Here is a 17,886-nt window from a genome sequence, read left to right as displayed (position 1 = left end):
TGCTTCACTGAAAGGTTTACATTAAGACAGAAGTCTGGTGCCCAAGAGAAATGCCCTAGATGTTTTCTATGCTTAAAAGGCGAGACAGCCTAATATGATTTTTCTGTAAAGAGCAACTGAAGTATGGTATTAATAAAAAATAAACGATGTTAACTTATGTTAAATCTTTCTTCTCTGAAAATACACAACTGAAAAAACCCTAACCCATCAGTACTAATGCACAAGCAAGTCCTCTCCATCTGCCAAATATGTAGGTCATTTCAATGAGTGACAGAGACAAAGAGGCCTGATTTTAATTCATGAAATATTCCTGTGAATAGCAAAGTTATTGAGACATCTGTTAAAAGCCTGACCTGTTATAATGGGGGGATATCTAAAATTACTGAGATTTCTATTTAAATTAATGCTACACTATTTTATTGGGCATTTTAAAGAGGTACTGCTATTAACAAAAACATTATATAAATTAGAAACATGCCCACAATAATCCTTCAGATAAAATCTGGTGCTACGGTATGAGCTTTTATTTGCGTATGCACTATGCGTGTATATTACAATATAGTAGATAAGCAAAAAAAAAGATAAATCTTAGAGTCATAGCAGCCCAGTTTAAAGTTTGGCAGGGAACAGTTGGCAGACATAAGGAAAAAAAATTAAAAAAGTAGTAATTATGTTTCATGGCCTGTATATAATTGAACATTCTTCAAATTCCTGTAATGGAAATGTCAATACCATGGAAATCCTTGAAATGTGGACACAGATAGATAAATGTGACTGAAGCCAAACACCTCCACCCAGATTGAATAACAGCCTTCAGACAAAAAATATCTACATAATAATAAACCGTCCACTCAATAATACTAACAAAAACAACTTTTTGCTTTTTGGGGTGGTAGTGAGGTGAGCAGAGGGTGGTGGAAGAGAGATGATAAAAGCTGTGAGGAGGACTGTGCTGCAGAGGCAACATACAGACAGGATCTCTCACCATCAGCACTCAGAGAAAGGGAGCTGAGCACCAGGAAGGACCCTCTGATGCCGCATGCAGGGCTAAGCCCAGGGTTGTAACAAAGATAATGGTCATTCTGTTACTGTCTTCAAGAGAACTGGACCAAGGACTAGCTTACTTCTCTTTATATAAGATGATGTACTAGAAGATGTACTAGAAGATGTATCATGTCGGTGGGACGTACCACATTCTTGGAGGCTGGGTGCTGCTTCAGGAGCTCTTTGCTCCATATTCTTCTTCTCACCCACTCATTCCCAAAAGACAGTGTCAGAAAGGAGAGGCCAGGTTTTCTGAGGCCACAGAGATATGAGCTACAGTGAGGAGCAGAGATCTCAGGCCTTCTTTGTATTTCCCAAGGAAACACTCAGCACACCTCAACTCCAAATCAAAGAGAAATATGGACATGAATCAGCCTTTCTTCTCTTTCTCCCTCATCTCCTGTTTTTTTAATAAGATGTTCCATGCCCACACAGGTGGAAGTTGTAGGGCTTTCTGCAGCACATACCCTGTTATAGATGCCTTGTGGACCAATGAGAAACCTAAGCATGTGGCAGAAAGTATATAAACAACCAGGTATAACAGTGTAACGCCTCTTCAAAAAGCTGCCAAAAGCCTTTGAGTCACATTACAGGATAAAATACAGCTCTGAAAACTTACCAGTAAACCACTTGCATGTATTTTCTGTTTAATTTAAGGTTTCTTTTTTTCTGAATCTAAAAAAAGCTGGGTATATTTGCATTAAAAAAACACCCCTTTGTTTCTAAGGGAGAAAACTCAGACACATAATTTTAAAAATAAAAACACGGATTGGCCAAGATAAACTCAATACCTAGGACATCTTTTGTATATATTTATTTCTACATATGCAGAATATATAATTTCTACTCCACTATTACAAGAAATTCCGCATCCCTCCTCCAACATCCACTTAAGTTTTATCATACAGCCACTTGAGGTACCACCCATGTGAATTCCAGTCTTTTTATATAAAATTACGTAGGCAGAGATCTGGGGTTATCTGTTTATCCTGAGCTGCTCAATGTATGTCCAGAATTTCACAAGTGTGTCTGTTTACACACACACACGCAATCTGTATTTTACAACTTCTCTTGTTGCTTTTTTACTTTTTCTACTGTGACACAAGGCGTAAAACAACAATGTAAAATACAAATACCAGGGAGACAAACTACCTATACCAATGGTCTATCAAATATACAGAACATACAGATTTTTTCTTCACCATTTAGCTATAAGAGCCCTATGCACAGCTAACAACAGTTAGAGAGGGAAGTGATGATTTTAAGCTGCCAGTCTCCACTTGGCAATAAAATGTTCAGTCTTGACTTCTCCAGTCCCAGATTCTGAATACTTCTCTGTGCAATTCTAATAACTTCTTAATTGTATTTCTGAACACATTATAAGCACATCTTAACAAAGCAAAATACCAGTAAGCAGTGCCTCAATGGGTTATATAAGTAGTTTGGTAAGATCAAGGGATATTTTTGTATTATTTCATTCCTCTTTCCAAACTTGTATTCTTCTGGTGCAGATAGTGGTTTCAAGAAAAAATCTTAAAATCCCTACTTAACTTGGAACAAATAAACATCACTGAAGCATCCTAACTGCACCTTTCCTTGCAGTCATTACGAAATGGCACTATGAAAAGCAAATGGACTACATCAGTTCTGCTCTGAAGTATGTAACTGTCTCACCATTATTCAGTAATACTTTCCTCCTCTTCCACCTCATTCAGGATCTTACTTGACAGACCTTCATAGACCACCACTGCATACTAACAAAACGCACAATCATATCACGGACTTCAGGGCAGGAAGTAAGGACAGTGGATGTGAGCTCTGGAAACCATACTTGTGAGTAAAATTACGTGTTGGAGAACTGCACTGCCACCTTCTCAGCCCAAGGAATGCTAACAAGCAGAATGATACTTAAGAAGTAGATTATTAACAACAACGAAAACCTCTTAAAAATAAATGTCTTCTACTTGAAAAAGAACAACCTGCATTTGTCTGCAGTTTTTTGTACTTACCATGGTTAAAAGTAACAGAATTGAAAGATATTGGGACTAAATATTATCTGATTTTCAGTGCACGTACATTTCACAGCTCGTGTAATAGAACAATTCATTGTTCATGCAAGAAGTCAGGAGGTCCCAACTCTGTGAGCAGGTCTGCCTCATCGCACCTTCCTCTTATGAACAACTCAACTGAAATGACTGTAGTTCTCTATGGAGATTCCCCTCGAGAAATGTCTGTAAGCTTGAGGCTTAGCTCTTGTTTAACAGGTCCTTCTGACTCAGTATTGAAGGAAACAGAAGTTCTTATTTACTATGATTATGCTTTTCAACCAACTTTGCCTATGCTTCCCATGGGCACTATAGTAGAAGCTTGAATTCTCTTTCTTGTTCTAAAACGTAGTCATTTAATGAAACATTTTTTGCTTTAATACTGAAAACATTGATACAGCACCTTCTAGACGAGAGCAGAATTCTCCCTCTGTTCCAAGAGACTTTACAGTGTCACTTTTCCATTCTCAATCAGAAGAGAACCACATTCTTAAGTCTTCCATGAAAGGAATTAGAAAGATAAAATAGACTGCATCTGAGACATATGAGTTTTAGGGACAAGACCTTGCTCTCTTATTCAAAAAGAGGACTTGAGCATGGTTGTTCCCACCTCAGGAAAAGTGTCTCCGTCATAAGGCAACTGACAATTCTAAATGGATTCTTAAAGTTTCTGGTACTTTGACTAGGGTAGTTTTCAAAGGATACTATAAAATCTGGGAAATCATTAATAAAAACTGGTAAAGCCCCTTAAAAACACTGAAACCAAATGCAATACTCACTAATGTCAATATTACCATATCTTATTATTAAATACCAGTTTCTTTGAGATAATCACTTTCTCTACAAGTGTATTTGCACACACTTGTTTGCAAGTCCTTTTTCTGGCTCCCAAGCTTCACAGAAAATTGAGGGAATTTTAAGGGAAATATAATCTTCTTTCAAACAAGAAAGGGAGGAAGACAAAGGTTCAAACAGACCTTCAGGTGGCTCAGGAGCCCCCAGGCTTGGCCCTGCTTTTCCTGGCACCTCTGTAAAAACAGGGAAATCCAAACAGAGGGGACGCAACAGGAGAGGTGAGGGGATCAGCTGCCATAACAAATTATCACAAGAACTTTTAGGCACCACAGAAGTACTACAGAGGTTTATATTGGGCCCAATGCTATCAAAGGTAATTCAGAAGCTCTTCACCAGCTTACAATGGTGTGTTCCCAGCAGATCAAATTTTTTCCACATGCATTCATTTCAGAGGGATATAGTAGAGCAAATCACAGATCACGTTCTTTGATTTAGCCTTCAAACAATGCAGCTGAAATCTCAGTTCCTTCTTAGACTTCTTGAAAATAAAAGCCTGGGGATTCAGAAGGAAGGTGGAGAAAAATCAAGAGCTTACACTTTACATTCCTGTTTTGTCACACCCCTTGGAGGGTGCCTGGGTAATGACTATCAGGAGACTGGGGGCCTCCAGTAACGTGCATCCTGGCATGACTTTTGCACTCACAACTGGTGATCTCTTTCTGATTTCCAGTATTTTTGTTTCATAAAGGATAAGAAGATAAGTTTCAGTTTCCTGTTTCCTCTCTTCTTCCATAGCCAAAAGGTTCTTCCAAAAACAGTGCCTGACCATATCCCTCAACTGCCCTCCAGGTGTCACCTGGGCAGGAAATTACTGTTCCCAATCTCAGTCTATTGCCTTTTACAGTAAGTTCATGGTGTATTTTTACTCAATGAGGTGTATGGTTGAAAAGGATTCTGTAAAGGTACAAAACAGGCCTGTAAAATTCAAATCTTTGCAGAGATTAGATCACTTCTGAAGTTCCACTATACGAACACGTTGTGTTTCAATGTATAAACACAGAAATCTCACTTCAATGCAGACAAAACTTAAGATGCTGTTGTTTTTTTCCTAAGAGTGAGAGAACAGTATAAAAGTTTTCCTAAGTGGGTGTGAAAGATCTCTCTACAATAGCTTGGCACATGTAGTATCTACTCATATTTTGCCATAAAAGAAGAATGATCAATACTCCAGGGCACCAGCCACAGGCTGTGGAGCATCAGGATCACTCAGGGGCTCTGCACATATGCTATTACTTTTGGCAAGTGGCAATGTCACCGTGTTCCATTCCTCATCTAAGAAATGAAACTAATATCCCTGTCTCTTCATCAGTGTTGCACAACTAACCATGTTAAAGTCCTATCAGTAAATACGAGAGTAAGAGGGGTATTGTTCCCTGTTAGTTTTTTAGGCCTAGCTGGTAAGACTTTTGGTGATGAAGGCCAAGAGCGGTATTGGATTAAATTTATGGCATATTTTACAAAAGCCACAGCATACATGCACAGAAGCTATTTTTTGACATCTGTGCCTCCCTCCTGGACTTTTAGGGAATTGCATTGAAGGGCATGCCATTAGTTTCCTATGCTCAAAGAGCTAGAGAACTTTGAATATTATACTAGTCATAAAATAAGCATTTAAACAGTTTCTGAAAGTAGAAAAATCTTTTAGGGAATGGAATGAAAAGAGAAAACATTGGATGCTGGAAGAAAGCATAGGGAGAACCAGGTTGAAAAGATTTAACCTGAAATATTTCTGAATTTTTTACCTCATTCACATATTTGAGCCCTTATATTCAAGCTAAACCTTCGAGAAGTTTCAAACAGTCCTTTCACACCTCTGGAATACAGTCTGCCAGCCTGAATGCAAAGCTTTTGTCCTTTCCACTTGTCTTGTAACACCACTACTATCCCATGCATAACACCTTAAAAAAAACCCAAACCATCTAATCCATCAAGTTCGGTTTAATTTACACAGAAAAAAAAAATTACATATTTCTCTGGGCATCAGACATGCCTATTTCCAAACTTTAGACCAAAAATGCAAAGTTAGACTTTAATGTGGGCTTAATGTAGACTCAAAACTGGTTGGTTTTGGTTAAAAGGAACTACAATGAAATATAAGAAATAAGAAAAAGTTACATGAGAGAAACCACTGGGGGTTGGATTGTGTTGGATTTTTATTCATATTTATTAAACATTTCCCAAGAAAGAAAACATTTTTACCACTGAATGCCTTCCACAGTTACCCACTAAAGATCATTCAGCTTAGACTAAGAAACAGAAATATGTCAAGGAGGAAAAAAAGCAACTATGAAAACAGGATAAATCAAATTCTCTTTTCCCTTTCACAAGCAAGATGAAGAGTTACCCAAATGCTTATGAAAAGAAGTGATGCATATGGGCCAGCATAGAAACCTCACATTTTCATTCAGCCTTCCCAGGCAGATATCAGCAAGCATGAATCATCACAGGCAATGGAGGCAGGCTGACAGAAAACATCTGATTATTTGGCTATCATCTACTTTGTCATGACTATGTTGGAGGCAGAGTCCACACAGCAAGCAGAACTTCCATTTGCCCACAAATTCACTACCACAGTATACCCTCTTTAGTAATCAAAGTAGTCCTCAAGTCCTCATTTAACTTCAGTTGAGAATCCCCAGATGGTAGCAGAGTGCCTCAATAACATTAAGGAGAATGTGGTCACATCTTTCAAGTCAATAAGATCTGCTTCTGTTCTGCAGTCTTGATGAAAGAATGCACCTACAAACAGTGCATGACAGAGCCAATTCTCAATTCACGTGGCACAAAAAAAGAACTAGTTACTGTTTCACTTCAACAGGATCTTTAGTGCCATCAACCCAGTCTACTCCACTCTTAACTGAAACTACTGAAGATATTGTGTCTGCCTCCCTCTTTTGCATTGGGCAATTGGTCTCTACAGCAACATCAAATAGTTTTGAACCTAAGAGCAATCTAAACTCCTAAGTCTATGTGGCAGAGACTACCTCATAGCCACACTGGCCAGAGCTGAATGTCTCTACAGTAGACTTATATTAAACAGAATTAGTTGAGAAAGTACAAAGTGGAGCCAAAGGGAGAGCTACCTTATGAACTGCATAGACAATCAGGAGTCAGGTGCTCAAGCTCATCTCCTGGCCCTCTTCCATTTAGGACAACAAATCAGCCACCGTACACAATTTCCAAACTTCAACTGAAGTTACTTTGGTGTCTATAACTCATTTTCAAAAGTGACTTCAGGTATTTCTGATCATAAGACAAATGAAGCCTCACAAAAAAGCAGAGGGCATTATCTTCTAAATGGATAATCCACTACTGAAAATGGATTGTAAGAACTTCAGGCATGATTGAATCTATCATTGAAACACTGAGCTGACATTTGAAAAAGACAAAACAAATATATACAAATACGGAACTATTCTAGTCAAGCCTTTCTGAGAGAAAACGTAAGGAGTTTTCATACAAGGTAGGCAGATACCCTTTCAAATACAGAATTATATTGCCTGGCATATGGTTTTGTTCTTCCGGGACTACTGAAAAAACCTTCCACTTACTGAAAGTCCTAGCCGTTCTGGGCTTTCCATCTCAAACTGAGGATGGTATAATAATGGGCAGTTATCTGTCACACAGGAACCAGTTCCCAAAAAAGAACACCAAGAACTTCTACAGAAATAGTTTATTGAGTACTGTGGTTGTAAAATACCAAGGGTGCCAGCAAACTCAAAGATTTATAAAGCTGTGTCCCCACTGATCATCACTGGCAAAGCAAGCTGGAAGACGAAGTTCAGCTCCTGTCCCAAATATAACTCTACAGGAACAAAAATATTAACTAATCACAAGGAGAGGTTTCAAGAGTCTTCTGACCCGGAATCTTCATTCTGTATTCAGTTCTACTTCATGTAATGCCTCCTTCCCACCACAACCTGACTTTCAATTTTTTTTTTTCCTCTGGAAAATGGAGTGTAAGAATCTTTACCTATTATTCTGGCTGATCAATACCATCTGTGGCAAAAGACAAGCGAATTACACTAGACAGATGAGACACTGAAAAGCTCTTAAAATTACCAAGAAATCAAGTGCAATGTACAGTTCTGTTGACTGGTCTGGATTAACTCCCAAAATTGGCTGATAGAAAGATGTCAGAATCTTTCCAAGAAGTTAAAACCTGTAGCTAATAAAAGTAGCTGCAATATGAAAAATTAGGCTCTTCTCCCTTTAAATCACGACCCAGAGAAGCACTGAAGTAAATCCCTTAATCTCTTTTAAAGTAGCTATTTTATCCCAACTTCCTCTGTGGTTTATACCCTCAAAGCATCTACACCACAACCCAAGAACAGCCTAAGCAAGGACCTTCATGTTCCTTTCCTTGAAAAAGCATCTATAATAATTTTTTTTAAAAAAAAAACAAAACCAAAAAAACCAGAAAACCCAAACTCAACAAGAAAAAAACTCCAAACCAAGAGAACCTGCCCTTTCTGATCTTTTAACCCTTTGTCTGAGACCATGCATCAAACCCAAACATTCACCACTCTTAAAACCACAATCATCTGTTCACTGAGGCATGCCAATAATTAAACCTCTCTATATTTGCTTCTTTTAGAGGTACATATCAGATCATGAATAAGCTTTCATCCTTGCAACAATTTACAGGTGAGAAAAGCAGAACAGCAATCTCAAGGCTTCAAGTCTGTATCCATGGACAAGTTTTCTGCTTTCTTCATCACAGTATTCAGTAGAGCATTAGGCAGATCCAAGGGGATCCAGGATTTCTAGTAATTCAAGGGTGGATTGAGATGCAGACCTAGAAATGTAAATCTTTTAGTCATCTGTTGAAGTAAAAGCTGAGAAAAAACTTTCAGAAGAAAGGTTCAGTAATAAGTCTTAAATAATGATGCTGTTTCTCAGGGAAAATCAGAAAAGTATATTTAAGCTATAGGACCGTGCCTTCCTCAAACAAGGACAATTCTACAATATCATAAATTTAGGCCCAACTCATTGAATAAAAGCATAAAATGTGCTAGATTATGAAGGTGAAAGCGTTCACTTAGACAGTCTTCAGTTTAAGGGTGACACATAGTTTTTTATATATATATTATTTTTTACAACACTTTGCATTGTCACAGAACTTTACAAACATTAACGAACTGTCATAATCTTCAACGGGAGGAAAGTATAGTTATCTAAGCATTGCAGATGGGCAATTCCAGGCAGAACAGTTGGGTACTGCTTTTAAGACCACACAGGAAATTCTATCAGTGCCAAGGGGAGTAGATCCTCTCCCCCAAACTCATATTCACATCATGCCTCTCAAATTGCATACTAGGCTGGTCTCTCCATTTGATAATAAAGGTCAGTCCTATCTTTCTGTTTTTATGAAGAATAAAACTGTAGATGTTGACAGCATTTAAATTGTGATCTGGATGATTCCACTAGCTCAGCAGAGAAAACACCAGTGTAATGCTGAAGGTTACAAACTGAAGTGTAAGATCACCAGATTTTAAGGAACATGCCAGAGAGGCAGATGGTTATATAGTAATGAAAGGAGAGCAATATAAACTAAAACTGCATTCTACAATCTCCTTCCTTGTTTAGACATATGCACCCTGACTATTTACTAAACCCATCTCACATCTTTACATTTCATCATCTGCATCAGCTCTGAAATTTTTTGTGTTTGTTTTTGCTTAAATAAAAATAAACAGAAATCTTCACACCTGGTGCTCACATTTAAAGTCACAACACAGATAAAGAACCACTCATGAACTAGGAAAGTGACACTCTGCAGCTGAATTATGGGTTCCCATAACATTCTATTCCTTTAGTTAATGCATTTCTTTGAACTCCTCTGTCCTAAGAGCATGGGATGTATGAGCATATCAAGACTTTTGTGACAGCCCAAATCACCCACTGTCTATAGCGGTAGATTGACATGTCACAGAGAGGGTGCTTAGGAGGTTGTCAGAGTACAGAAAGCACCAGATTAAAGCTCAAAACCAAGACATATTTGCTCCTTCCATTATTAGAAAAAAGATCTGCAAAGGAAAAAAACACCTGTTGTAACTGAAAAATATGAGGCTTAATATATTGTTGAAAATGCTTCTCTGTAAGGCTTTTGGGGATATATTTTTAAAGCCAACAGCACGTTATTTTATTGATAGAGAAAATATTCATTTATTACTATGTGGCCTCTACTTAGGTTTTTTGTCAGGTGGACTGGCCAGCACCATTTGTTGCTGCACCAAACCCCTTTTATAAGAAAGTAAGAAAAAAAATATGAGCAGAATGATAAATACATGTTCCTATCTTCAAGATCTTTTCTGATTCTGTCTGTAGATCACATTGCTGACTACATTACAAAAAAAAATATTATCCTTTGGAGGTCCTTATTTCTCTCAACTCCAGCCCCCCGTGATTCACTTTCTGCTTTTTTAATACAGGAATTTGAGTCTGCTGGTTCACCATCCTTTCTGAGAAAATCTATCACAAAGAAGGGAAGCAGGGAAGCTATCATCCTATCCCACTAAAGTCCAGGAAATGCCAGCCTAGCAGCTGTCACAACATAGGAACTTCAAAGTCACAGCAAAAATACTAACAATTACCCTTACTAACACTGTTTCAGTAATGAAAAACTTTATGAAAACCAGAAGCGGCTTAAGCAGGAGAAAGAAAAAGTGACAAAAAAAAGAAAAAAAAAGAAAGGGTAGGCAAGAAGGTATTTGGTTGTTGGTTGGTTTTCCCCCTCCCCACTCCTTTTTGAAGGAGAGATCCAAATACCCACATTCTCCAAAACGCTCTTGATTAAAACCTTCAAGAAAGTTATCATTCATGTCACCTCTAAACTTATGTCTTCCTGCTGAAAATTTTCAAGGAAAAATGTTTCCATCATGTCCTTGGTGCAAGTGCTCAAGGATGTACCTTTCTCACGAGCATTGATAATCTTAAAACGTCTTGTCTCCTTGAAGGAAGTAAACGGATGCCTGCCAAACACTTAGGTTTACATAACATTTCTTCCCTCTTATTTATTGGGGGAAAGAAAAAAAAGTCTTTTTAGAAAGCACTTCATATTTTGAGAACACTGAAAGCTTTCCTTCCTTTTTTAGTATTTTTGGCAAAGTATGTTTTTGATTATTTAAAGATAATCTCTATTCGGAATTGCATCTGACTCACATAACCTCCATACTTTAGAAACCACAATACAAGTGCCATATATTAGCAATAAATGAATAGGGAGTGACTCAGTGAATAGTTAAGGACATTCCATGGAAATGCATGAGCTGCATACTAAGTTGTTAGAAAAATATTCTATTTGATTTTTAGAATTAACAGCATAGGTTACTTGGAACAAAGAAAATACCCTTTTTTTTTAATTCCCAGATGGAATGTGTTTTGTTTTCCTTATGTGTCTTTGTCTAGTGTATAAAAGACCTTTAGTGAAGTGACAGAAACACTGGTGTTTTCAGAGAAAGAATAGTCACAACTTGTACATACTAAAGGATTTTGGTAATTAAGATTTTTTTTTTAACTCTTTCACTGAGAATACCTCATTCTTTGGCCGTTGCAAGGCCATCTTACAATATCAGCTTACAAAAATGACTTTAGGGAAATCACATGTTTTTCTCCAGCTCCTGAGTTCAAGTGTGCTTAAGTTCAGTGCTTTAAGTATTAAAAAAAAAGTTGTCAAGGCTCATCTTCTCAGCAATGTCCTCATATTGAATATAATGAAGAATTTCATTAACTACAAACTGAAGTTTTCCATGCATCATCACGTTTGCAGATCCACACTGGGGAGTCTTGCCCCTTATCGCATGCATCCCAGAGTAAGTATGGTGTAAGTAACTACATAGAAATCCTAACTAGGGGACATGAGACAAACAATTCTTACTGCAAAGAATTATAGTTATTAAAACAGTCATAATAACTCATTTTATCATGCCTGTAGCTATTGTCTGAAAAACAACCTTTTTCAAGATCAAAATCTGACAGAGCTAAAACATTTACTGCAATGAACCTAAGAGAAAGGTTCTCCATTCCAGTTTAAAGCCAAAAAAGCTGACTGGACCATAATCCAAGCATAAACTTAAATGTGACATGGAACCATATCTGCGATAGGGCCTTACCAATCCTGGCAGCCATAATTCATTTCCAGAAAAGCCATTAACCACATAGCTGCTAAGCATGCTGGAGGACCCAGGCACAGAGCTAGGAAAATACCCAAACAAACCCAATGGTAAGGGATTGCTCAACGAACCTAGACACACTAAAATCAAAGACATGCAGTATTCTTTCCCACTGCCTCTCCTGACTTGGGTTGCACTAGGTGTTTGGTTGGCAAATGCAGGTCAACTTCCAACATAATCATCCAGCCATGTCTTAGTTATCTCCTGGAGAGCAGGCGTAGGCAGTAAAGGATACCCAAAACCAACAGAAGATAACAGCATTTATTATTAATCTTACGTTGAATTGTGGGGACTGAAGAGGACAGGATCTTGCAGCCAGTGTCTGCAGACACAAATCAAGGTCATGCAGAGCTCTGGGAATGGACTAGTGTTGACCCTAAAGCCTGGGTTAGGGGAATCTCTTCTTTTTTCCACCCCTACTCATCTGTCACAACCATATGGGAAAAGTTCAGGGTTCATAAGAGAGTCCACCCAACTGTACCTTTGGCTCACAGCAATAGTAAGCAATCCTGCCTGTTAAATGACAGCTTGGGACAGCAGCTTTTGGAGCTGAGTACCTAAATAAAGAACCCCTAGGCAGAATACTAGTAACGACTCTTAAATCAGCAGCTGTTTTCTATACATGGTAAAATAAGGATTTTCTCAAATGAGACAGGGGTGGGAGATCCTAAACCCCTTCTCACTTAATGATCATGTCAAAAAAAAAAAAAAAAAGTGCCCACCTCCACAACCACTGTAAATCATTTCACCTCTTCTCAGATGGAGAGTTACACTCCCCTGATATCTCTGCCAGTAAAACTGGGAAGAGCGAAACTTAATGAGATATAAAAATATAACTGGATTCCTTTTTGTATCATTTGCTGGTTTTATTTTTGGACTGTTTACCCACTGAGGTGACATGATCTATAGCAACACAGCTTAACCCTAAAACCCAGCATCCCTCTCTGCAACACTTGCTCTCGTGTGTCCAGACTGAAGCTAAATACAACAGCTGATGGTGCAGAAGCAGATTGTCCACACTCAGAAAATGAAACTTTACAGACAGAGGGATAAATTAATTCTTATTCTTCAGGGTTGAGCTTGTAGCTGCCACGTATGCCAAAGATGCACGAATGGGAAAGGCTCTTCCCTAAAGTATGACCAGGGCAGCCGAGCATTTTCAATTGGGAAGACAACATTTCTAATCAGTCTAAGAAAGACAGAGACCGCTTTCTATAATATAAGTTTCAGAGGGCATTGTTCAAGAGCATGAGGGCTAATTAGTTCATGGTGAAACTTCACGTGCTGTCAGCAAAGATTGTCACGGCTCTGCTGAAGTGATCTCTTCTGTAATAAAAAGTGGCTTACCTTTTCAGCCTCCCCCCAACAGCCTTCTTCCATGGCTTCTGTCTGACCAAATGGTCTCATTTTGCCCAGCCAGGTACTTCGAGAGAGGAGGGTGCTGGCCTTTTCTCCCAAGTGACGGGGGACAGGACAAGAGGGAATGGCCTCAAGCTCCACCAGGGGAGAGTTAGGCTGGACATTAGGAAAAAATTCTTCACAGAAAGGGTCATTGGGCACTGGAACAGGCTGCCCAGGGAGGTGGTTGAGTCACCTTCCCTGGAGGTGTTTAAGGCACGGGTGGACAAGGTGCTAAGGGGCATGGTTTAGTGTTTGATAGGAATGGTTGGACTCGATGATCCGGTGGGTCTCTTCCAACCTGGTCATTCTATGATTCTATGATTCTACAAACCAGAACAGGGCACTTCTATCAAATCAAGAGCCCAAGCCTAGCAAACTAAATTACATTTCAAAACGTATCTGGCTCACCTTGTGCAACATCCCCCTCTGCTTCCAGTGGTTTACAGATAATGTAGGGTTACGAAAGCTGAGTGTATTCCTCGGTTTATATTTGGAGTGCTATAAAATAATAGCATTTGGTTTGCTTTCTTTTGTATATACCAGTGAAGCAGGGCCTTCTTAAACTGAGCCACTCCACAACTGAAATATTCCAGTAGTATAATACCACACAAGCTTAAAGGCCTATCCCCAGATGTGAGCTCAGAGTTGTCCAGTGAATACAAAGGCACAAATATGAAACCCTTCTATACATGGAAAACACTTTAACACAGTTACTCCTTCCCAGAAAGCTACAGTATGCATGCAACCCTGAGTACTGCTCTGAAGTTGGAAGCAAGCACTATTTATACTGCAACAGAGAGCAAGTTTGGTCTTAACAGGAGGGGTGCCAGCTTCCCAAGCTGGTATGCATGATGGTTTTGCAAACAAGAAAATAAAAATGAGGCTCCCTTCTTTGCCCTCTGTTCAAGAACTGTAGTCCTCACTCCTTCTGTCTGTATCTATTACAAATGCAAAACCAGCTGTAAACAGTAAAGATGCCCCTATTAAGCAAAAAAACCTTCCTGTTTAAACAATGGTCACTACAGTTAAGTATTTTTAGGCTTAAACCTGTCCATTACAATTCACTAGGATGACAAAGGACCTCTTAACTAAACTAAACATACAGTGTAAATCTGCAGCATTTATCAGAATGACTAAATGGGTGTTGAGGACTCTTGAGTTGTATCAAAAAAGTCTACAGAAAAACAGGTTTTAATGTGATTACATCAACTTACAGAGACAAAAGAAGAGAGGAAAAGAAAAAAAGAAAACACCTAACTTGTTGCACCAATCCCTTGCCAAGATATTTGTAAAATTTTTCATTACATTTCCTTGGGTCTTCTGCTTATATTCTGCTGGCTACAGCTTGATTCTTCCTACGCTTATCAAATGGATGGGTGCATGTACTGCCATATGATGGAAAAGGGCTTCTCCATAAAAACAGCAGCTGAAGGCAGTTTTCTGCCACTAGAATGAACCCTCTGTGCTACAGCTCATTCTGCAGGAGCCCTCAGGAAGGACCAGTTTGGGATGCAAGCCAACCTGGCTGTCCAGCCAGGCTGCAGAGAGCCCAACAGTCTTTGCTGAAGCATCACTTGGTCAAGACAGCTGCTCAGAAATGCATGGCACAAGACCTACGTGCTTTTGTGTGTATCTGTGTCTGTGATCTCTGGGCTATGTGAAACTGTAGGCTTTTTACCACCTTCTTGCAGAATCCAGTCCATGACTCCAGTACATGTAGTTCTCAGGAAGTTTTTGTGATTCACACTGAAATTTTTCCTTGCTGAGTTTTACCCCTTTGAACATCTTAAAATAATTCCCTTTTTGTCTTAATATTTTACACCCTTCAAATACTTGTAGATTGTTATCATATGTCTTAGTCATCATTTAGTCCAAACTGTACATATTAAAATCTTGTAATCTTTGCTCATATTTCAATTTCTTCAGCCTCTTAACTTCTGTTGCTCTTCTCTGCATTCTCCAGTAATTTCTTGACAAGTTTTTGGCAACAGAGTGGCCAGAATAATAGTGTCATGGACACCTTACGGCTGTACAGAGATAAAGAGGCAAACTTGTGCAACACCAAAATGACATTAGCTCTTCCCAAAAAAACAACAAATATGTCTAATCTGTTGCCTGGGATCACTTATTTTTAGAGGCTGCATCATGAAATCCTCTGAAATACAAGAACAAAAATTCATATAAAAAAAATAACTTCAAGTTTAATGTACTCAGAACTCTGTTTAATTAATCTTCATGTCACTTGTGAGGAGGTAACATGGGATAGTACCAACCTGCAACACTGGAGAGCAAATTGCTAAAGGGAAGCCCCAAAAGATGTGACCCATCAAAAAGAGGGAACACAAAAACAAAGAATATGAGCAGTTTCTTTGGCACAAACCAAATCAAGGAGCAAGTTACAATCTAAAAGGCAAAGGAGACAAAGCAAGGTTTAAAAGAGGAAATGTTTTAAAATGTGATATATACAATTTTTCAAAAATACAATTTTTCTAAACTCTGGAAAATTCTAATATACAAAATCTCTATAAAATAAGACAAAGCATAATAGCCTTCTGTGTTATATATTTGGACAGTAAAAATATTCTTCAGATAAATCTGATCAGGCATGGGACTAAGATGCATGTAATCTAACTATTATAACTGAAGCCCCCATAATCATCTCCAGAGAGCCATTAATCCCATCCTAAAGCTGTAATATATTTCAGATGAATAGCGCTCTAGAGGTATTTCTCCTCCTCTCCACTGATAGCAGAGGGAGACTCGATAGCTGTCTTAACTTTAGACTGCATTTTCCTTTAAGATGACAAGTGACCTGTCTCCACAAGTCATTTTTAAATGCTGGTCTCTAAAAGAATTAATGTAAGCAACTAGATTCTGCAGGCGCTTTAAATATTATCTTCTCTAGAATCTTCCAATTCTTTGGTATTAAAACCAAAAAGAAAGGAAACCAAACAAAAGGAGAAACCTACAGATTCATATTCAGGTGTCTCCCCACCTTTCCAAGCAGTAAACCAAGGACTACCAAATACCTGTTTGTGTGGAAGATTTCCTTCCAAACAAGTCTGCAAATGTTCATGGCAACATGACAGATACAGTACAACAGAAATTCATCACTGCCTTAAGATATAGGGTTCAAAAGCTCTGAAGTGGCTATTAACTAACCAAGGTCTGGGAAAGAACTTTCAGCCTTCACTTGGTTCACAACAGGCTGAAATAGCAAATGATCATGAACAAAGTTAGTCAATAGATGAGACTCACACAAAGCTGGGAGAGAAATCAGACAAAAAAAAGTTTTAGAGGAAAATTATAAGGAATAATGTGGTTTCAATGGCACTGACCTGAAAAACTTCCAGAAATGCTAACAAGAAAACTACATACTAGGAAAACTGAGAGTAGAACAGCAAGTCTACTAAGACACAGCTGACATGAGAGAAGACAAACTCTTGCCAAAAGGACCTTGCAAGCTAAGAGAAAGAAGTAATTTTTAAAAAGAAGAAAAGAAAGTGGGAAGTAAAATTAAAAAGAAAAATGATAATCAGAACTATGGGGGGGAACAATATATTGAGATTGTAAACCAATTTTTAAGTCAGTAAATTCAGTAAATTTGTGAGAAGGATATGGAAAAGAAAAAAAAGGAAATGAGTGTTGCCTCCTGCAGACTGCACAAAGCATGTTCTGAGGTCCAGTAAGTATCAAGCGTCAAACCTACAGAAAAACTACAGGTAGTGATTAAAGGCAAAAGAAATCATCTCTGCAATGATGGGGGGAAAGCATAACTAGTGAAACAAGCCATTGCATTTGCATTAAAGTGTTGGTGAAGATGGGGTTTAATTATGCGTATGCTGTGGAAAAAAAGAATACAGCACAACACAGCTTTCCAGCACCTTCATGGAATGCACCCAAAACTTTATTTTTATTTTTAATGTGCAAAGTAAAGACTAAAGGGACGTTGCTTCTAGATCTGAGCTCTAGCCTGTATGGATGAACACAATGAGGGAGTGACAGAGCAAGACAAACAGTCATGAGGTTCACAATTCTTCAGAAAAGAAAGAGGGAGAATAGCAAAATAAAATCAATGGATTTTGGAACTTAGATCTCAGTGACAAGAAGAACTAGAAGGTAAAAATCCCTGGGAGAGACTACAGGAGAAAAAAAAGAAGTTAAATAGGCATAACTGTTATTCCAAGAAATAATAATACCTTAACCACAAGCTATCCAAAGAAAGAGGAAATGAGAGTAGTAGGGTTTTAACATTACTACATTGAGAGCCCTTTACTGCTACCAAGATAGGAAAAAAGGCCTGAAGAAAGCAGAAGGATATCAGAATATATGAAAATAAGTATAAAAAGTGCACAAACAGGTAGGCA

General features: G+C 38.3%; 1 protein-coding gene across 15 annotated transcripts in view; it reads right to left on the bottom strand.

Moving 5' to 3' along the window:
• ZBTB20 (zinc finger and BTB domain containing 20) overlaps window positions 1-17,886 on the bottom strand; it is a 492,240-nt gene that overhangs the window by 421,913 nt on the left and 52,441 nt on the right. Inside the window, exon 2 of one of the 15 annotated variants that reach the window (XM_069867432.1) lies at window positions 13,928-14,017. The exons of the other annotated variants lie outside the window; for them this stretch is intronic. The gene's annotated coding sequence lies outside the window, so the exon portion shown is untranslated. The remainder of the gene's footprint in view (window positions 1-13,927; window positions 14,018-17,886) is intronic. 15 annotated transcript variants of the gene reach the window in all.

Source organism: Phaenicophaeus curvirostris, chromosome 1 (assembly GCF_032191515.1).
Source record: "Phaenicophaeus curvirostris isolate KB17595 chromosome 1, BPBGC_Pcur_1.0, whole genome shotgun sequence".
NCBI classification, from domain to species: domain Eukaryota; kingdom Metazoa; phylum Chordata; class Aves; order Cuculiformes; family Cuculidae; genus Phaenicophaeus; species Phaenicophaeus curvirostris.
The sequence above is the reverse complement of the archived record's forward strand: the minus strand, read 5'-3'. Positions and strand labels throughout refer to the sequence as shown.